Below are 23,590 nucleotides of genomic sequence, written 5' to 3' on the forward strand. Positions count from 1 at the left end.
CGAGACGGGCGGATCACGAGGTCAGGAGATCGAGACCATCCTGGCTAACACGGTGAAACCCCGTCTCTACTAAAAAATACAAAAAACTAGCCGGGCGAGGTGGCGGGCGCCTGTAGCCCCAGCTACTCGGGAGGCTGAGGCAGGAGAATGGCTTAAACCCGGGAGGCGGAGCTTGCAGTGAGCTGAGATCCGGCCACTGCACTCCAGCCTGGGCGACAGAGCAAGACTCTGTCTCAAAAAAAAAAAAAAAAAAAAAAAAAAAGAGGTTTATTTTGGCTCACAGTTTTGCAGACTGTATAGGAAGAAGGGTGGCAGCATCTGCTTCTGGTGAGGCCTCCAAAAGCTTCCAATCATGGTGGAAGGTGAAGGGAGAGCAGGCATATTAAATGCTGGGAGAGGAAGACAGGGAGGGAGGTTCCAGGCTCTTTTAAACAATCAGGTCTCAGGTGAACTAACAGAGCAAGAACCCACTCATTACCAGGGGGATGCCACCAAGCCACTCAAGAAGAATCTGCCTAAGTCCCACCTCCAACACTGGGGATCACATTTCAACATAAGATTCAGAAGGCACAGATCTCCAAACCATATCCAAACCATATCACTGAGCATTCATTTTTTTTTTTTTTTGAGACGGAGTCCTGCTCTGTCACCCAGGCTGGAGTGCGGTGACATGATCTCGGCTCACTGCAACCTCTGTTTCCGGGTTCAAGGGATTCTCCTGCCTCAGCTTCCTGAGTAGCTGGGGTTACAGGGGTGTGCCACCACGCCTGGATAACTTTTGTATTTTCAGTAGAGATGGGGTTTTGCCACGTTTTCCAGGGTGGTTTTGAACTCCTGACCTCAGGTGATCTGCCCATCTCAGCCTCCCAAAGTGCTGGGATTACAGGTGCGAGCCACTATGCCCGGCCTCTTTTTTTATTTGTAGTATTTCTATTTTCCTTAGAGTCAGTTTTAGCCTAATCAATTTCCAGAAACCTCAGATGGAATTTGATTGTTGTGGGGGTAGTGGGTGAGGAAAGGGCCTTAAGGAAAATGTAGAAGGATAGAAGTATTAGGGAGAAGAGGGGAAGAAAAGACGAAGAAATGTCCAGATTAGTGGTTTTTCTTCTCTTATTTCCTGAGAGCACCAAATTCATTTTCTTAAAAATAGACTGTTCTCTCCTAAGATAATTTATTTTAACTTCTTCACCAATTCATCCTTTTTAGAGAGATTTAGGCTGGCAGGGCAGAAGAACAACAGTCCTTGGTCTGGCTGTCTCTCAGGTTCATTATTTGCTCAGAACAAAGCGCAGAAAATGATGGCACCATGCTGATGGTATCTTCTCATAAAATACTGCTAGTAATATCAGCATTAGTGCCAGTATTTCAGGGTTATGAAAATAAATATGACCAGTTTTGTCATTTTGTTCCAATGTTGCAGCTACTCAACCTGACTGCTGGAAGTTCCAAACCAAGTACCATGGCTTCTCTCCAGGCCTCTTGTGCCAGACTAGTCACCAAAGCTGTCAAAGCCAAACACGTATGTCCCTTACCAGAGCTCCCAATCCAACTGCCACAGGCCACAGGGTGACTCCTGCTCTACTGTGACAGGTTCTTGCTCTGGCTGGGGGAAACTCAAATTCTGGCATTACTATCCTCATTCTCAATTCTGGACACTTTCGTAAGTTAAAGAGAGTTAAGGCTGGGGACGGTGGCTCACACCTGTAATCCCAGCACTTTGGGAGGCTGAGGCAGGTGGATCACCTGAGGTCAGGAGTTCAAGACCAGCCTGGCCTATATGATGAAACCCCAACTCTACTAAAAATACAAAATCAGCCAGGCATGGTGACAAAAGCAGAACTCATCTCAACAGCAACAAAAATTAATAAATAAATAAAGTAAAGGGAGTTAAATATAATGCAATAAATTTTGACAGAACAACCCAAATTTTCATCAGTAAGGGAGTGGTACATATTGCAGACACTGTAATTGTAAGTCATTAAAAGAGTGAGTTCCATACCTGGTTGATCCTGAAATAAAAAAAGAAATAAAGAAAAAAAAGAGTGAGTTCCATTTACATGTACTGACATCAAAAGTCAAGATAGGTTGTTAAAGTGAAAAGGACAAGTCTACTGTAAATGGGGTAGTTTTCTTTTTTTTTTTTTTTTTTTTTTTTTTGAGACGGAGTCTTGCTCTGTCGCCCAGGCTGGAGTGCAGTGGCCGGATCTCAGCTCACTGCAAGCTCTGCCTCCTGGGTTTATGCCATTCTCCTGCCTCAGCCTCCCAAGTAGCTGGGACTACAGGCACCCGCCACCAGGCCCAGCTAGTTTTTTTGTATTTTTTTAGTAGAGATGGGGTTTCATCGTGTTAGCCAGGATAGTCTCGATCTCCTGACCTCGTGAACCGCCCGTCTCATCATCCCAAAGTGCTGGGATTACAGGCTTGAGCCACCACGCCCGGCCGGTAGTTTTCTTGATTTCTTTCTTAGATAGCTATTAGTGTATAGAAATGTCACTGATTTTATATGTTGATTTTATATCCTGCAACTTGGTTGAATTTGTTGATTAGTTTTAACTCATTTTTTTTAGTGGAATCTTTGGAGCTTTCTATATATAAGATCATGTCATCTGCAAACAAGGATAATTTATGTAACTAAAACTCTATCACTGGTATCTGTCTGTCTTCTATCTGGTTGGTTGAAAATGAATAAAAAGAGGGCTGGAGGAGTTATTGGACTAACAGAAAAGCTTAAATGCACATAAAATGAATTTAGCACATAAATAGACATATTTAGCATCCAAGTTTTTAGAAATGTAAAAATAAATTTGGAAGCAAAACGTGAATGGAATGTAAAATACTTTCAGATAGGGGGAGCAGGCAGCCTGCCAGTGCAGCAATACCAGTGTAAAGCAAGCCAGCTGAGCTAGGAGGGGCCTCCAACAGAGTGAGGCAAACTGCCTGGCCCATTAGAAGGTGACTCTTCCCAACAGTGAAGACATGCTCAGCATTCTCCACCTTGACAATAGCAAAAGGTTTGTCATCTTTTGCTGACAGCCAGTTCATTACTGAGTCATATTCTATTACATCCAGTGGTGCTCTCATACCTTTTTTCCCCTTCCTTTTATTAAGAGACAGTGAGAGTTCTTTCATCTCCGGCCGGGGGGAAATCAGAAGCAGGCAAGCATGATCACTGTCCATTAGCAGCAGCGTTTGCTGACAGCAAGAGGGGCAGGGGCCCTCTGTCTTCCTGAGCTGCTGCAGCTGTGGGCTTAAAGGACATGCCCACATAACTTGATTGATCATGTCAGTCACAATTTTAAGATTTTAGCCAGGAAGTTCAATGTAGGCGCCATCATCGAAAAGATTTAACAGATGTTAATATCCATAATGTTCACGTTCATTGTATGTATTTGACTCTTAACTAGGTTTTCTAATTATCCTTTTTAAGGTAGTCTAGATATTAATCTCTTGGGTTTCTTTTAACTTTTAAGTTCAGGGGTACAAGTACAAGTTTGTTACACAGGTAAACTTGTGTCATGGAGATCTGTCGTACAGATTATTTCATCACCCTGCTAATTTTCTTAATAACCACCAAGAGCTCACTATTCTTTTTTTCTGATAAACTCTCTCTCTCTCTCTCCTCTCTCTTCCTCACCCTCAACCTTGACTATTTTAATATACACCCAACCTTTACTCTGATTCCAAATGTTTATTCTGTAAATATTGGTTCTAGGTACAACAAAGATAACTTTTGCAACTTTACTCTTTTTTTTTTTTTTTTTTTGAGACGGAGTCTCGCTCTGTCGCCCAAACTGGAGTGCAGTGGCCGGATCTCAGCTCACTGCAAGCTCTGCCTTTCAGGTTCACGCCATTCTCCTGCCTCAGCCTCCCGAGTAGCTGGGACTATAGGCACCCGCCACCTCGCCCGGCTAGTTTTTTGTATTTTTTAGTAGAGACGGGGTTTAACTGTGTTAGCCAGGGTGGTCTCAATCTCCTGACCTCGTGATCCGCCCATCTCGGCCTCCCAAAGTGCTGGGATTACAGGCTTGAGCCACCGCGCCCGGCCAACTTTGCTCTTAGTATATTCTTACTTCTTAAAAATGAAGACAGAAAAACTTTTAAATGCTATTATTATCACATGATGTGACTGTAATACCTGGAAATCCCAAGAGAAGTAACTCAAAAGCATTATAAATAAGAAAAAAATTCAGTAAACTGGCTAGGTACAAAGTTAGTGTAAAATAAAGTAGTAGCTTTCCAATACACAAATAAGAATCAAATAATAGATATAATGTAATAAAAGATGTATATAACAGTGATTAAAATATTCTTAGGAATATGGTTAACAATAAACATGCAAGATCTGTATTAAATAATTTTAATCCTGTATAAAATTTTAAAATCTGCATTTTTTTTTTTTTTTTTAATTAAAAAGGTAAAGTGAGAAGCCGGATATGGTGGCTCATGCCTATAATCCCAGCACTTTGGGAGGCTGAATCGAGTGAATCACCTGAAGTCAGGAGTTCAAAACCACCCTGGAAAACGTGGCGAAACCCCATCTCTACTGAAAATACAAAAGTTATCCAGGCGTGGTGGCACAGGCCTGTAGTCCCAGCTACTCAGAGGCTAAGGCAAGATAATCACTTGAACCCAGGAGGCAGAGGTTACAGTGAGCCGAGCTCACGTCACTGCACTTCAGACAACAGAGCAAGACTCCGTCTCAAAATAAAATAAAATAAAATAAAATAAAATAAAATAAATTTGAACAGAGATAAACAAGACTTAAACAGAACTCAATTTGGTTTGACTCAGGAGTCTTAGTATTATTATATAATGACAAATATCCTCCCTAAACTAATATATACATTTTAAGTGATCAATAAAAGTAACAACAAAACTTTAAATATAAGCTGTGTTACAGTTCATAGGAGAATAATAATAATAATATTTATGTTTTTCAGAAAAAAAATTCTAAAAAAGAAGGTACTAGTCCTTTCAGAAAGTTAAACATATTACAAAGCAATAGTAGCCAAAACGTCTAATGCATCAATAGATATAAAGACCAATCAACAGGCCAGACACAGTGGCTCACACCTGTAATCCCAGCACTTTGGGAGGCCTATGCAGACAGATCACCTGAGGCCAGGAGTTCAAGACCAGCCTGGCCAACTAAAAATACAAAAACAATTAGCTGGGCATGGTGTCACGTGTCTGTAATCCCAGCTATTGGGAAGTGCTGAGGCAGGAGGATCACTTGAGCCCAGGAGGCTGAAGCTGCAAGAAGCGCAATCTTGGTGCAACTGCACACCGGCCTGGGCAACAGTGAGACTCTATCGCCAAAAAAAAAAAAAAAAAAAAACTAATTAACAAAAGAGTCTAGACAGATGTACATGCATATAGGAAGGCAGGTTGTGAGAAATGGCTCCTTTGAATCAATGGGAAAGATGAACTGTCAAAACCTAAATTGGATATTATTGAGGAACCATCTGGAGAAAGAAAATAATTCTAGGTATCAACTTCATTTCTTACATTAAAATGAATTTTAGCTGCATCAAAGATTTAAAAGTAAAATAAAAATTGGCTACTTAAAACTTTTAAATTCTTGCTAATAAACTCAGGAAAATAATTTTTGTACCACATAAAACAGACAATGGGCTAATTTCTATGTTACATAAGGATCTACAAATACTTTTTGTAAGTTTTACAATCAAAATAGGTAAATAGGAAAATGGGCAAAAGCACGATAATCCACTCACCAAAAATACAAATAGTTTTAAAATAGAAAGATGTCAAACTTTTACCCACAATAGGAGAAATGTAAATTAAAACCACAAGATTCTTTTTTTTTTTTCTCCCATCAGATTGGAAAAGAACAAAATATTTGATTAAAAGCAATCTTGGGGAGAACGTGGTGGGAAAGGCATTCCCCTTGGGAATACAGACTGGTACTATCCCAGGGAAGGGCCATTTTGACAGTATCTGTACACAATTAAAATGCTCATACCAGACCAGGCGCGGTGCCTCATGCCTGTAATCCCAGCACTTTGGGAGGCCAAGGCAGGCAGATCACCTGAGGTCAGGAGTTCAAGACCAGCCTGGCCAAGATGGTGAAACCCTATCTCTACAGAAAATACAAAAATTAGCTGGGCATGGGGGCGGGCACCTGTAATCCCAGTTACTCAGGAGGCTGAGGCAGGAGAATCGTTTGGAGGCAGAGGTTGCAGTGAGCCAATATCGTGCTATTGCACTCCAGCCTGGGCAACAAGAGTAAAACTCCGTTTCACGAAAACAAAAACAAAAACAAAAAAACTCTCTTTCCCATCTTGCAAGATGGCAGGTGAAAAAGTTGAGAAGCCAGATACCAAAGAGAAGAAACCGGAAGCCAAGAAGGCTGATGCTGGTGGCGAGGCGAAAAAGGGTCACCTCAAGGCTAAAAAGCCTAAGAGGGGGAAGCCCCATTGCAGCGCAATCCTGTCCTTGTCAGAGGAATTGGCAGGTATTCCGCACCTGCCGTGTATTCCAGAAAGACCATGTAGAAGAGGAAGTACTCAGCTGCTAAATCCAAGGTTGAAAAGAAAAAGAAGGAGAAGGTTCTTGCAACTGTTACAAAACCAGTTGGTGGTGACAAGAACGGTGGTACCCGGGTGGTTAAGCTTCACAAAATGCCTAGATATTATCCCACTAAAGATGTGCCTGGAAAGCTGCTGAGCCACAGCAACAAACCCTTCAGTCAGCATGTGAGAAAACTACGAGCCAGCATTGCCCCCAGGACCATTCTGATCCTCCTCACTGGAGGCTGCAGGGGCAAGGGGGTGGTTTTCCTGAAGCAGCTGGCTAGTGGCTTGTTACTTGTGACTGGACCTCTGGCCCTCAATCGAGTTCCTCTATGAAGAAAACACCAGAAATTTCTCATTGCCACCTCAACCAAAATTGGTATCAGCAATGTAAAAGTCCCCGAACATCTTACTGATGCTTACTTCAAGAAGAAGCTGCGGAAGCCCAGACCAGGAAGGTGAGATCTTCAACACAGAAAAAGAAATAGAAGATTATAGGGCAGTGCAAGATCGATCAGAAAGCTGCGGACTCACACATTTTATGAAAAATCCAAGCTATTCCTTAGCTCCAGGGCCACCTGCGACCTGTGTTTGCTCTGACGAATGGAATTTATCCTCACAAATTGGCGTTCTAAATGCCTTAAGAACCTAATTAAATAGCTGACTACAAAAAAACAAAACAAACAAACAAAAAAAACGCTCATGCCTTTGACCCATCAATTTCTCTTCTAGGTTTCCATTCCTAAATCATATTTCCACAAAGAAAATAGAAGTATACAGAAAATCACTGGATTATTTTTTATAGCCAAGGACTGAAAATAATCTAAACGTCTTTCAGTAGGAGACTAGACAAATCAACTATGATACCTTCATCTGGTGGAATACTTTGTAACTTAGAATAAAGCATACCTCCTTCTGACCTAATTGACCTGAGTTGAAGAGCAAATCATGTTATGTTAAGTGCTTACTGGTGACGGTTATGGCATCCTTAGGCAAGACGTGGAACAATTCGTATGGCATATTAGCATTTCTGTAAAAAAAAAAAAAAAATCAGACATACTGATGGCAAGAAACTGGCAATGACAGTTAACTGTGGATGGTGACACTGGTAGATCAGGGAATGGAAATGGGTTTAGGAGAACAGAGTGCTTTCCAATGAAACCCCTTCGTTGTATGTGCATGTTCTATCTTGTGCACATACTTCTTATAAATGAACATAAATTTAATTCATTAAAAGTTAAATAACTAAACTTTGTGAAATAACATATGGTATTTTTTAGTCCATCCTTGAAAATGTGCCCTTCCTCCTGTATGTACTCAGTTTTTATAGGTATTAAATCAAAAGCCAGCAGAAAACATATTCATTTGGAAGTTCTTTATAATATAACTTGGCATGTCTAAGATGCGTATCCGTTTGATTTTTAAAAATTGTACCTTGTCTTCAATACAAACGTAAATCTTTTATGCATTTATTTCGATTGATGTAAAAATAACTTCTTTTTATAGCATCAGCTTTCATATTTGATATGATGTAGCTGCCCTACTTATGAAAGGGCACCCAGAAGCCAAGATCCCTGCTGGCAGATGCACCTTTGTAATCATAATAATAGTACCTTGCTTTTTAGAGTGTTTTGCGTGTGGGCTATCATTTGAGCTTGATCATTTTTTTCCGGGTCTAAATTATAAGCACCTCTGTCTATATGGAAAGAACTGTTTTTCACAGTTCTTTATGTTTTCACAGATAAGAGAATTCCATTCTTGGTACTGGTCCACCCTTCCTCTTTCCCTCCTTCCTTCTTTCCCTGCTTCTCTTCATCCCTCCCTCTGCAGATGTATCTGCTTTTGAGTGATAAACATGATTTTTGTCTCAAAAAAAAAAAAAAAAGAATAAGCCACAGAGAGGAATCACTTTTCAATGTCTGCTTGTAAGCCAGCTTGGTTCTTATACAGGGTTATTTCCTACAGATCACCTCATTGGAATTAAAACAATGGATTTTTTTCAGTTTGAGAATTGTTTTCCACCCAGTTATTTGTACAGGAACCCTACAGAATGGGAGGCAGGTTAGCCCCATCTCCTGGTTTTTCAGAGCATAGAGGAAAAGGGAGAAAAAGCCATTATTGTTTGCTGTTTCTTGTCACCTCCTTTTTTTTTTTTTTTTTTTTTTTTTTTTTTTGATGGAATCTCACTCTGTCACCCAGGCTGGAGTGCAGTGATGCAATCTCAGCTCACTGCAGCCTCCGCCTCCCAGGTTCAAGTGATTCTCCTGCCTCAGCCTCCCAAGTAGCTGGGACTACAGGCACACACCACCACACCTGGCTAAGTGTTTGTATTTTTAGTAGAGACAGGGTTTCACCACGTTGGCCAGATGGTCTCGATCTCTTAATCTCGTGATCCACCTGCCTCGGCCTCCCAAAGTGTTGGGATTACAGGCATGAGCCACTGCGCCCACCTTCTTGTCACCTACTTCTTATTTAATGACACTAAATGTGTATTTTGAGTAGAAGCTGGACCTTTTTTATTTCTATTTTAGTTTTCTCTTTCTTCTAAGTTAAATTTTTAAAACATTTTAAACTGTTTTATTTAGATTTTCTGCTTTCATTTTTTTTTTCCAACTAAAAACAGCTTTGAATTCTCTTTATATAACTTGCTTGTCTTTGAAAATAGCCTTTTATTTTTGTGCAGATTCTTCTTTCTATATCATTTCTAGACATCTAATTTAAATAGAAATTAGTTATTTTCTGTAAGGCTTTATTTCAGCCACTTTCTTCCCATTCAGAGAGCAAAAAAATAGGAGATTTAGGAAGGCATGCCAGTTTCTTTCAAGCAAGTGTTGGCCTCTAGTGGATCAAAAGTGCAACACACACTTTGTCTACTTGGGCATTCCGTGAAGAACTCTATATTTTGGGGAAACACTAGAACAGGTTGCTAGTACTGAAGAAAAAAAAAGGAAAATATACTTCCTTTTGCCAAATAGCACAAATTCATAGATACAATGACAAAATAGCATTAACAGAATTTGCTACCTGATAAATTTAAAACTTAGAAGTGTAAAAATACATCATAAATAAAATTCTAAGTCAAATAACAAACTGGAAAACACTTCTAATAAATGTGACCTACAGATAGCAAAATACTTTTAATATATTAAGAGTTTTTACACATCAACAAACTATAAGAATGGATAAGCTTTCGCACGGCTTCCACTTATAAGACCAACTTACAAAAGCCATAGCATTTCTCTGTAGCAGCAATAATCAACTAGAAAACTAAAAAAGGAGATACAATCTACAGAAATAAAACAATAAAATATATGGGGACTAACAGAACCAGAATATACAATATCTCTGGGGTGGGGGAAGCTTCTAAATGCCAATAAAGGACACAGATGAGTATATAAATATATGGTTTAAAACAGGTTGATTTAATTTTCCAAGATGTCAAAGTTTTTCGAGTTAGACTTAATTCGCCTAAATAGAATTCAATCTCATTCAAACTTCCAGTTTTCTTTTAGATACACTAAAATAAATGTATTCTAAAATTTTTTTTTTTTTTTTTTTTTTTTTTTGAGACGGAGTCTCGCTCTGTCACCCAGGCTGGAGTGCAGTGGCTGGATCTCAGCTCACTGCAAGCTCCGCCTCCCGGGTTTACGCCATTCTCCTGCCTCAGCCTCCCGAGTAGCTGGGACTACAGGCGCCCGCCACCGCGCCCGGCTAGTTTTTTGTTTTTAGTAGAGACGGGGTTTCACTGTGTTAGCCAGGATGGTCTCGATCTCCTGACCTCATGATCCGCCCGTCTCAGCCTCCCAAAGTGCTGGGATTACAGGCTTGAGCCACCGCGCCCAGCCAATGTATTCTAAAATTTACCTGGAGAATAAATGTCCACAAATAGGTCAACCCTTTAAAAAGAAGAGTATAAAAACAGGACGTGTCCTGTCAGATACTAAGACATAGAACAATGTCAATAATAAAAAGTATGAATTGTGAAGAACAAATAACTAGACCAATGAAACAGAAGAGAGAGTTCAGAAACAGATCCATACACTCATGGGAACTTACATATAATAAAAATAGCACCACTAATCAATGGAGAAAAGACATAGATTTTAAAACGGACAATGTTGGTGAAACTTATTCATGTATGGAAAAAATAAAACTAGATTTCTACCTAACACCAAAAAACAAAGGTGAACTTCAACAGATTGAAAACCTAAATGTAAAAGGGAAGAAACTATAAAAATTAATGGAAGGTAACGTAACAGAATATATTGGTGATCTAGGGTTGGAAAAGACTTCTTAAACAAAATTTGCAAAGCACAAATCATAAGGGAAACAATAAATGTATTTACCTCAAACTTGGAGATTGCTATACAATAGAGGAATAATGGGCAAATTTAGCAGACACATGACAGAACAGGAGAAGACATCTCAAGGTCTGTAATTGATCTGCATCTAATATCTAGAATAGTTTTCTCCAATGGAGCTTTCTACAATAAAGAAAATGTTCTAAATCTACACAGTCCAATATAGTAGCCACTAACTACACGTGGCTATTGAGCACTAAATGAAAATAAGAAGTAGAATTAAATGTAATACACAGTACCATTTGATTTATACAAATTGAAAATGCATGTTTACAATAACACACATTTAATAAGAACTCATATAACTGAAAGAGTATTCATTGAACACAGTAGGAGGCTTGCATATGTGTGTCTGTGGGGCAGGGGGAAAGGAAAATGGGAATCAGGAATCAGGGTAAAAGGGAATGATGCTAATAATTTCCATGAAAAGAGGAGTATCATTTAACTCAATCATCTGTAGCTGAGGTCTAACAAAAATGAAAAGAAGGAAAAGCCTTAAGAGTCTAATAGAAAAAAAAGAACAGAATAGAAAGAATTAACATACAAAATATATGTAAATAAGAAAAAAACACATGAAAGTCAATGTTCAATTTCTTATTATCCAAAGAAATAAAATGGAAAAGAAGAGTGAATAACATTTTCACCCATCATATAGAGAAATAAAATTAGTAAAAATATCATTCATTTTGGGGAGAATTTTCAAAGAAGCAGGCATGAGAGCTGGTACTTAAATTGACAATCCCTTCCTGGAGGGCGATCTGTCAGGATGTATCAAGAACATTAAAGATAAAAAGAAAGCTTTTAACTCTGCAATTCCTCTTCAAGGAATTAATCCTAAGTAGATTATTGGATAAGAAAATAAAGATATAAATATGCCCACCATTAACAATGAAAGATAAATACAAGCCAAACACCCAATGATAGGTGCAGAGTTAAATCATTATGATTCATTCATAATGAAGGAATATATAATAGGACATGTTCAAAGAAAATGTACTGCACAGGAAAACACTCATGAAATACTGACATATGAGAAAATACACAACATTTTATTTATATCTATTATAAAGCCAAGTTTATTTTTTAAATATGCATACACACACAGGCATTAAAAACAACAGTGCCAGGAAATACAGAAGATGTTAATAGTAGTTATTTCTGGATATAACAGTAGTATTACAGGAGACTTTTGTTTTCTTCTCGATATATTTCTGTATTTTCCTGTAGTCACTACCAAAAAATATGTGTTTCTATTATAATTAGAAGATACACATTGATTTAGGAGGCATGGAGGCATTTTAACTTGTAATAAGTGAGTAATTCGAGAAAGAAGGATGTGACATTTAGTCTAAGCACAGATACTACCTAAGGGTGACAAAGTAAGTCCTAGCATCAGTAGGAGCCAGCCCTTTACAAAATACACAGGACAAAAGAAAAGTGGGCAGGACCCGTGGTCCATGAGGACTCCCACTGCAACAGCCAGATCTTTCAATGGGGCTGCAACGGACCAGCAAAACCTAAGCCACAGATGGTCTGCATTCTGCTCACGTTCACTCTCAAAAGGTCACCTAAACTGAGGATTTTCTGATGAATAGAGCCAGTGCCCTTTTCAAGAATAAAGGTGCTTTATATATAACTACAATTTCTACCCCAAACAAGATTTCTAGGTAGTTCTGATCATTTCTAGAAAGCTGTATAGTGGCATTTCACCCATATGAGTTACAGACACCTGAAGGCTTGAAAAAGTCATTATAATAGTTGCAGAGTTATTGAAGATCGGCTTATAAAGATAAAATGGCAATGAGATTAAGGGACTTATAACTGAGCTATGCAAGCCCAGAAATGCTTTTGCCAAAAAGAATTTACAGAATTTCAACTGCCTTACAGGAATTTTGATATGAAAAATCTAAGTTCATGCCTAAGGGAGACAGATACCCAGTGGAATGTAGTGGGTTCACTGTGACTAAGACATTTCTTGACCCAAGCCTCTGTAGCTGATGATCTGGTCTCCAGTGAGCAGAAATATCTCAGCCTAGAGAGACCAGCTATAGGTGGTGTGTGTAGAAAAGGAATACAATTCCTAAACAACTCTCAATGAGCTCAATTTTTCATTTTGGAAGAGTAATTGGGTTTATCAGCAGTAGTGGACAAAGGTCCTACCAACAGGGATACTGGACATCATAAAGGTACTCATAAAACAGTAGTGGAGGCCAGGCATGGCGGCTCAGGTCTGTAATCCCAGCACTTTGGGAGGCCGAGATGGGAGGATCACTTGAGGCCAGGAGTTCGGTACTATATTATATATATATATATAATACTGAGTATATCTTAGATGGAAAAGGGAGATTCCAGAAACTAGGGGAGGGAACACAGCAAGGAAGACCAGAGGGCATCAGTGTGAGAATAAGTCAGCTACCCATCCCTGTCTTGTGATAAAACTTGATCATAAAAAATTAGTAGAATAAATGAGATTTACTTCTAGTTTCATTTTAAAAAAGAAAAAAAAATCAATAGAATAGAAATTAAAAATACATATCACTTTCTTATAGACTGAGACACAAAGATGTATGAAAACCTACATATTTTATAAAATCATATATTTTTTAGTTTATGAAAACAAATAAAGCAGAGTAAAAGTGAGCTCTATCACAACCTGGTAAGATTTTTTTTAAGTTACATGAAACCAATATCTAGAAAACAAATTTTTATTAATATAGGGAGATGATTCATAATGAAACCGCTCAAAAAAGCAGAAGAATGTTGCTCAAAGTTCAGAGGAAAAGACAGCGGGAACTTTAGAGCTATGAGTCCCTCTGTTTGCAAATCTGAAGCAAAATGGCACCCTAAGATATCATGACCGCCCACAAAGCTGGAGGCCCAGGACCTGTAAAGCAAGATCACGTCCAGTGACATTTAGCTTCATTGAGTAAGACCTACTTAATCCTTGTAATCACTCACTCTGTAACTGTCTAATAAACACTATCCATGTACCGGGCCCTTTGCAAGGTTTAACAAGATCACTGTTTCCCAGTGCTCTGATGTTGGAATTGCCACAAGTGTAAGAAAGGTGTTTTTAGGGTGTGAAGAAAACCTTTCCCAATGCCCGCTTCCATGCTGGGTCTCCCTTCCTGCCGAAGCAGACTTAATCGTTTTCATCGTACTACGTTCCCATTTCTGTTGTGGTACCCTTTTATTTTATAGTAAGCCGTTTGGTGCTTTGGGTCTATCTCCCCTCTAAGCTGAGCTCCTCAGGCACAAGGACAATATTCATCCTTGTATTTGTAGACCTCAAGGGGCGTCTCGCACATCGCAAGCACTCTGTAACCATTTGGCAATATTCAGCTCTGCCTATAGGTCTGTGGCTCCTCGAGCCTCAGTTTCCTGATGAATGAAGTGGGTCTGACAATACCTCCTGCTTCACAGAGTTGTAATGAGAATCAAGCAAGAGTCCTGTGGCAGCCCTTGGCACAAGCAGGTACTTGTGGTGACACAGGTCTTCTGGGCATTCTGCCCTTCCTCTCCTGGTAAAAGCACTTTGTTTTCTTTTGGGAAATCCCCTTTTTACTATTCTTAGGCCATGTGGTTTCAGTGTGCTGAAGTCTACCCGCCCCTTCCCCAACCCTGCTTTCCAGGGTTGAGTATGTGCAAAGCCAGGTCAATTATGGCCAGTGAACATTTGCTCAGGGCCTTCTGCTGAAACAACTGGGAAAAGGTTCTCTGGAGTAACTGAGTAACTTAGATATTAAGCTTTGAGCTGCAAATTTGCCCACATAAATAGCTTGCCTGTGAACACTCTAAGGTTTCCTAAGATGCCATTAATTACAAGATAAACCATTATTTTCTACACTACTAACAATAAAGAAATGTAAGAAGAAATCGTACATTGCATTTTGATTTCAGACATGTGAAAAAGAAAAGGAAAACATGCATTTTTAAACTGATGAGATATGGCAAAACCAGCACAGAAGAAAAAGAGATGAAGAGTCGCCAGTTCTAATAATATCGTTTGATCCCTCAAGTCCATCTGAGCCTAAATTCTTGAGTTATTCCTGAACTTTTCAGAAACAAGAGAGTGTATTTGTTTGTTAGGGCTGCTAACAACCACAAACTGAGTGGCTTAAACAATCAGAATGTATTGCTTCATAGTTCTGGAGGCTAGAAGTCCCAGATCAAGGTGCAGGGTTTGTTTCTCCTGAGGGCTGTGAGGAAAGGCTTCTCTCCCTGGCTTGTAAATGGTTGTCTTCTCCCTATGTTATCTCACAGCTTCCTCCATGTGTATCTTTGCCCAAATTTTTCCTTCTCATAGAAACATCAGTCAGATTGGATTAGCTCCCTACCCCCAACCCTCCAATAACGACCTTATTTTAACTTGATTACCTCTGCAAAGACCCTGTCTCCAAATAAGGTCACATTCTGAGGTACTGGGTTTGTTATATAACCTATAACAGAGGGAATGCATTCCCTTTATACAAAAACCAAGTTGAGGCCAGGCGCAGTGGCTCAAGCCTGTAATCCCAGCACTTTGAGAGGTCGAGACGGGCGGATCATGAGGTCAGGAGATCGAGACCATCCTGGCTAACACGGTGAAACCCCGTCTCTACTAAAAATACAAAAAAATTAGCAGGGCGTGGTGGCGGGCACCTGTAGTCCCAGCTACTCGGAGGCTGGGGCGGGAGAATGGCATGAACCCGGGAGGCGGAGCTTGCAGTGAGCCGAGATCGCGCCACTGCACTCCAGCCTGGGCGACAGAGCGAGACTCCATCTCAAAAAAAAAAAAAAAAAACAAAAACCAAGTTGTGGTGGGTTTCTGTCATTTGCCACCAAGACTTCTGCTCAGTAAAATTTAATTTCCTTCCCTTAGGTAACTAAAAGTTCTTTAAAATCCCAGCAAGTTTTCAGAAATGAATGATAACATGCATGAGCAAAATTTTAATTTAATCAGTTCCGTTCCCTCTGAGTCATTCCTGAGGGAGACCAGAGGTTCAGGACGAGATACTGCAGGACGAGACCTGGGCTCTAATTTTGATTCTTCCATTACAAATGAAGTTGGCCAAATCAATTACAAAAAAGAACAGCAATTTCATTTTAAAGGAAAGTAGTATGAGATTGTGAAGAGGACATTAATCTAAGGATGAAAATATCTCCTTTAGATAAAAGATTCTGACTCTACCACTTGTTCTGTGACTCTACCACTTGTTCTGTGATATTAGGTGAGCCACCGAATGATCCAGGCCTCGTCTTCTGACGACCAAATGGAAATGCATGTGAAAGCTCTTGACAAACTATACATCGCTGTCCATGACTACGTTTTGGAGTTTTTTTCTCACTTCACTATTGAGTGTCACAACCCAGACACTAGACTCTATACAATTCAAATAGATTATCTCATTTAATCTTCACGATCTTATGAAGCAGTTCAATTAGGTCTATTGTTCCTCCCAGTTTTCAAATAAGGAAAATGGAAAATAACTTATTTATTTTCGTTTTATTCTGTTGATCAAATTATTGGGTCAATGTGCAATGGCTCACTTAGATTAGTGCGGTCTTGGTTTAAGTTGTTTCAGAGGTTGCATTATGCTCCGAGGTCACCCCAATCAAATGAAGAGATGGGGAACTTTTTCTAAAGTCAGCAAATTAACAGCTAATACATTACACAGCCCAGATTTGAATTCAAGCAAGGTAGGCTAGAGATTAAGCTCTTAACTGAGCTGGTATATAAGGGATAATGTAAGCTAGCTATGGAGATATACTGATAGATGTATATATAGAGATACAAAAGAACAATGGAAAAACTGGCCACAGATGTTTGTTAAAAATACTTATTAGATTTTAAATTATGGAATTAAAGCATGTGTTTTTCCTCTGCTTCTGAAAATAGAACTGCTGGCTGAGTAAGTCCCCCGGAGGCTGAAACACCAATAAGTGGACAGAAATTCATTACTCTTTGATTCTGAGACCAGCTGCTTCATGCAGAATCTGGCACTTACCACACAAGGACCACTCTTAGCTTTATAATCAATGTGATGCCTTTGTTTAGCTGAGCCTCTCCATCTTGTATTTCTCCTCACTAAGCATTCTGTTGCTGGTTGTTTTTCTCACTGTGTTGATGTATTGATGTCTGTTTCATTGTTCCAGATTATATTTCACTGAGTTTTCAATAGAAATGTCCCTTTTTGCTACCTAGTGAGTGGGTGTCCTTCAGCAGCTTACCACTGTGGAACTGTTATTCTGATATCCCATTGCAAGTCACACTTTGTCATTAAAGTCAAAAGAGCAATATCCATTTCACACCTATGACTAAGTCCCAAGTTCACCAAGAAAGTGGATAGCATTCTCTGCACGTTTTGTATTTTTAATTTTTTTAAAAACAAAAGCAAAAAGTTGAAGCATAGAGATAAACGAATTCACTTGGGCCACGAGAAAGTCGTGGTAACACTGAAAATCGTGAGAGGCAAGTGTGGCACCAACAGTAAGAAGAGAAGCTTCCTCAGTCTGAACCACTGGGCCCAGGATGTATGATTTATTGAAGATCTCATACAAGAATGAAGAATTAGCCTGGCTGTGATTGCAGAGGCCCCCTCCCGCTCATTCACCTTGAGCTCACCTGGGAGTAGCTTTGAAGACCAAGGTCAGAAAAATGTATTGTTGGATCCAAACATTCTCAGTTAGGATTGTGACTATTGTCTTTTTGATTCCACAACTCCATGACAGCCTGCTACCAGCGGGAACTATGTATTCCTCCCTTCTCTGGATCTTTGCTATTCACTGGGTACATTCTTCCCACTATGTGTCACAGTGAGGAATACAGCCATTTGGAGTCAGACAGACACCAGCTTGAATCACATTTGAATCACATCACATAAAAGCTTTAGGTCTACGACACTATTACCTGCTTCTCTCTGCTTCCATTTTTTTCTTCTGTAAATGAGGGTAGCAATAGTTATCTTCCAGAGCTATGATGAGGATTATACGAGGTAGCGCATGCAAAACACAGTAGATTCTAAAAAAAGTTGTTCCTTTTCTCTCTTTTTCCCAAATCACCCAAAGGGGATTTAGTCAACTGGTAACTTTGAGAATGTTAACATAATATCTCTCTCTCCACAGATAAATACGTATGCTAGCCACCCAAAAGTAAGTTAAAAGCACAGATTCTACAGCCAAACTACATAAGGTTCAGATCCTTTGTACCTCGCTTGTCTCACTTGTAAAATGGGGATAACAAACGTGCCATCCTCACAGTATTGTTATGAGTGGTAAATAAATTAAGGATGTAAACATATACAACTAACCTGAAAAATACTAACTGTTCCCTAAATATTATAATTCAAGACTCTAACGGTAACACTTATTATTTAGACAGATATGTAATGTCAATGCTAATATATCAATCACCTCCAAGAGAGCTTTGCCAAAGACCTACGCCAGTTTCCCTCAAATGCGTATTTTTGGAGCCAGAGATAATATTTTTAGAAGTGTCATTCTGCATAAACACTTTTTGTAGTTTTTTTTTTTTTTTTTTTTTTTTTTTTTTGGTGAAGGACAAAAACAGAGGCTATTTAAAATCATTTTCCCTCTGCAGTAGGGAATGAGGACAGCATTTATTCTTTCTGCATTCTCTGTCCTAGATTATTCCAATAATACTCATCCTGATAACTTTGGAGTTGTTTAATTTCACTGTAAAACAGCTTTGAAAATAACTATATTGCCCAAACGTCTAAGTTCTAAAAACATCAGTGTCTAAGATCCAGGCTGTTAGCAAATTTCAGTATTCATTTGTTGATTCAACCAGAGTTTACTGGAGTTTACTATGTGCCAGACAATGTTACAGAAGATAGGCAAAAATTCCTGCCCTCATAGAGCTTTCATTATAGTGAGGTGAGAGATGTTCGATAAACAGATAACTAGAATATGTAATTTGTCCAATTATGGTACGTATCATGGAGAAAAATAAATCAAGGAAAGGAAAATTAGGTATCCTAACGTAGAGACAGGAATTGCAATTCTAAATAGCATAATTGGAGAATATCTCACGGAGAAGAAACCTATCTGTATGACTGAGAGAAGTAAAAGACCAAGCTATGGGGCTATCTGTTGCAAGAGCATCCTAGGAAGAAGGAACAGTGTATGCAAAGCCCTAGCGGTGGGAGTGTACCTGGCATATTCAAGAACGGCACAGAGGCTGGATGGCTAGAGTGGGCAAGAGCAAGAAGAGTGGGAGTGGAAGTCACATGCACATGAAGTTACAAGAATGTTCATAGAAGCAGTAGTAACAGACAGAATCTTGGAACTACTCAGATATCTATCAATAGTAGAATGAATAAATTATAATGTACTTATATAATGGAATTCCACATTGAAACGCAAACAAAAAACAAACTATCGGTGCTCTCGATAATACAGATGAATCTCACAAACATGATGTTGAGTAAAAGAGGCCAAATGCTAAAGGATAAAAACTGCATCATTTCTTTTACATAAATTTCACAAACAAGGCAACACTTGCAGTAATAAGGCAGATTAGTAGTTAGCACAGAGATATGTGATTAGAAATGAGCTACAAAGTGTCTTCTGGGAGGGACTGAGTGGAGGTAATACATGTCCATTTTGTGATAATTTGCTTAGGAGTTATGCTTTCCGTATGTATGTTTTACGTATATAATCTAATGTAATAGTAATATAATATTACTATTTATAATAGTAAATGGAGGAATTTGAGATAGCAAGTACAGGCATTTTTTTCAAAAAGTTTTACTGTAATGGGAGCAGAGAAATGAGGTGAAAGCTGAAGGACTATTTTAAAGATGGGAGAAATGACTGTTTCGGAAGGTTCGCTTACTCATATTTACCACTGTTGCAAAACACCTGTTCCATTGTTTACTTAAAGGTTTTCAACTTAAATTTACTTAAAAAGCAAATTTCATGTTAACTTTGTGTCACCTGCCATAATAGAAATAACTGTAAAAATACAATGCACACAAGAGTCATTCGATTGAAATAATTAAAAAAATAAACATAATTGAATGCAAATCAAAATCAATCAAACTGAGCTACAAAAATGAGTGCCTAAAAATAAGTTACTTAAACAGAAAAACAGAGCTGTTGATGATCAGTCAGGAAAAAAAACGATATTCTGTTCCATGTTTATGTAATAGTCACCAGCACTGTGCACAATTCCTTCATCATCTTAACCTTTGCACTGCATACATACCGTTTTGAACACCTATCCATATTCATTTCAACAGAGGAACAAAAGAAAAACCTAGTCACACATGAGGTGACAAGAGGATGCTGACTTGCCCAGCACTTGCGGTTGTCCCCTGTGCCCACGTCTCTGATTTGGAGGGAAGCTGAGCTTTAGAAAAAGCCTCCTCATGCTGCTGACTAAAAAGAACCCCCACTCCTATGTCTGTTCTTAGAAATAACTGGTGTATGCGTGTGTGTGTGTGTGTGTGTGTGTGTGTGTCTGTGGTGGGGAAGGTGCTCCTCAGCTGTGGTTCTAGCAACCCTGCCTGAAATCAGGCAAAGGCAGGAGGCCATCCAGAGGGCACCTGCAACTGTCACTAGGCCCCAACTCATTGTCTATGTTCCATACTTTAGAAAACACTGACCTATAACAATGGTGACAACATTTTCCAAATTAAAAATCAGGCAACCTGATATTTCAACAAGATACAGTATTTAAAGATAAGAGCTGGCGGGGCACGGTGGCTCACACTTGTAATCCCAGCACTCTGGGAGGACGAGGCGGGCAGATCACCTGAGGTCAGGAGTTTGAGACCAGCCTGACCAACATGGAGAAACCCCGTCTCTACTTAAAATACAAAATTAGCTGGGCGTAGTGGTGCATGCCGGTAATCCCAGCTACTCAGGAGACTGAGGCAGGAGAATCACTTGAACCCAGGAGGCGGAGGTTGCAGTGAGCTGAGATCACACCATTGTACTCCAGCCTGGGCAACAAGAGCAAAACTCTGTCTAAAAAAAAAATTAAAAAAATAAAGAAAAGAGCAGCAAAATTGACAAATGGGATCTAATTAAACTAAAGAGCTTCTGCACAGCAAAAGAAACTATCATCAGAGTGAATAGGCAACCTACAGAATGGGAGAAAATTTTTGCAATCTACTCATTTGACAAAGGGCTAATATCCAGAACTTACAAACAACTCAAACAAATTTACAAGAAAAAAACAAACAACCCCATCAAAAAGTGGGCAAAGGATATGAACAGACACTTCTCAAAAGAAGACATTCATACAGCCAACAGACACATGAAAAAATGCTCTTCATCATTCACCATCAGAGAAATGCAAATCAAAACCACAATGAGATACCATCTCACACCAGTTAGAATGGCAATCATTAAAAAGTCAGGAAACAACAGGTGCTGGAGACGATGTGGAGAAATAGGAACACTTTTACACTGTTGGTGGGACTGTAAACTAGTTCGACCATTGTGGAAGACAGTGTGGCGATTCCTCAAGGATCTAGAACTAGAAATACCATTTGACGCAGCCATCCCATTATTGGGTATATATCCAAAGGATTATAAATCATGCTGCTATACTGACACATGCACACGTATGTTTATTGCAGCACTATTCACAATAGCAAAGACTTGGAATCAACCCAAATGTCCATCAGTGACAGACTGGATTAAGAAAACGTGGCACATATACAGCATGGAATACTATGCAGCCATAAAAAAAGGATGAGCTTGTGTCCTTTGTAGGGACGTGGATGCAGCTGGAAACCATCATTCTCAGCAAACTATTGCAAGAACAGAAAACCAAACACCGCATGTTCTCACTCATAGGTGGGAATTGAACAATGAGATCACTTGGACACAGGAAGGAGAACATCACACACCGGGGCCTATTGTGGGGCGGGGGTGGGGGAGGGATAGCATTAGGAGATATACCTAATGTAAATGATGAGCTAATGGATGCAGCACACCAACATGGCACATGTATGCATATGTAACAAACCTGTACGTTGTGCACAGGTACCCTAGAACTTAAAGTATAATAATAATAATAAAAAGAAAAAAATATATGAGGCCCATAATTAACAGAATAACTCACAATAAAAGAAATACTAATTGACATTAAAAAAAAAAAAAAAGTAAGAGCAGCCCAGAAAACCCATAATAATAGCGCCATACCTAGGACATTCATGTATTACTCCATACATCTGAAATGTTTAAAATCAACACTAATGCTACTGGGATGTGAAAATTCATAGACATAATCCCTGCCCTCGAAGTAAGGATGCCAGATAAAATTACAGAATGCCCAGATAAATTTAAGTTTCAGATAAACGAGGACTTCTTTTAGTATATGTCTCAAATATTGCATTAGATATACTAAATATTTATCTGTTGTTCATCTGAAATTCAAATTTCTGGGTGTCCTGCATTATTATTTGCTAAATCTGGCAACCTTACCTCAAAAGGTTTTCAGGCTATTGAAGGGCAAAGGCAATTCAAACACAGTGAGAGTATGAGAAGCATCAGGGCAAAAGAGTCATCACAGAATGCGTGTGCCTTTCAAACAAATATCCAACTTAGGGAAGACATTTGGAAACTGGTAACATTGGAACTGAGTCTTAAGCTGGAAACGTATGGGATACGCCATTTATTTCAGCATTTAATAATATGTCATCATGATTTGTGACTTCACTGTCTGATAAACATGTGTTTTGTCTACAGAACTAGATCGTAAGTTCCTTGAAGACACAAGTCATCTCTTTATGTCCCCCATGCCACCTGGAACTGACAGGCACACTTAAGGCAGTAGTAAATTACTGCACACAGTGATGCAAATGGTTTTGTCCTCCCAAAGAGTAAAAATACTCTGTTAGTGAAATGTATTGTAACTAGTGTTTCTTTTTCAATTTTAATCTTTGAACACCGCAGCCAAGAATCCAGTGTGAAACCTTGGGAGTCAAATTCATAGTAAATACAAGAGCCGTTCACAGTGCAGCAAACTCTCATGTTAGTTTTATGACAGATTCAGTGACACTGGAATGGACACCTTTTTGATTTTGGGGTTCCTTCCTAAGACCCCTATGTGTGACATATTCATGGCTGGATTCCAGATACCGAAGCAGTTACTACAGCTGGATAGTCCAATGATTATAAGAAGGCTTTTCTACAAACACACGCTGCCCACATCGAAGTTCCTCTTTAATCTACTGCAGTTTGAAACTGTCCTCCACTTTCCCCAAGAGTCCACTCCAAGCTCGTTTAGAGTGAGGTCTACCACAGCCTTTGGAAGAGGGAGGGAAGATAACTTTTCTCATCTCTCCTAGTCCCAGCTCTAAAGACCAGAACCAGGGAGGAGGCAACACGACTCTTCCAAACACATTCCCCAAACGTGGCACCTTTTCAACAATTTTAATAACAAATTTAAGGCATCATAGATGCCTTAAAAATTGGCATGACAGATGTTACACTGATCATGAAAAGACTTTAAAAGAAGGGAGAAAGATGTAAAGAAGGTAATCAAATGGGGAGTATTTTTAACAATGTGCTCACTTCTTCCCCTTCAATTCCTTGAATTGAGTCTGAATTATCACTCCTATTGATCTCTGAGCCCAGAACATTACTTTGTGGTCTGGCCTCAGGTTTCTTCCAATTTTTAAAATCACAATATTCCTAAGAGGGCAGCGACGAGGTCTGGGGTATTATGAGGACTGGAAA

At 39.2% G+C, this 23,590-nt stretch overlaps 1 pseudogene; it reads left to right on the forward strand.

Annotated features, from left to right (window-relative positions):
• Positions 1-6,309: 6,309 nt before the first annotated feature.
• Positions 6,310-7,168, forward strand: LOC104679225 (annotated as a pseudogene).
• The last annotated feature ends 16,422 nt before the right edge of the window (positions 7,169-23,590 follow it).

This window comes from Rhinopithecus roxellana, chromosome 8 (assembly GCF_007565055.1).
Source record: "Rhinopithecus roxellana isolate Shanxi Qingling chromosome 8, ASM756505v1, whole genome shotgun sequence".
Classification (NCBI taxonomy): domain Eukaryota; kingdom Metazoa; phylum Chordata; class Mammalia; order Primates; family Cercopithecidae; genus Rhinopithecus; species Rhinopithecus roxellana.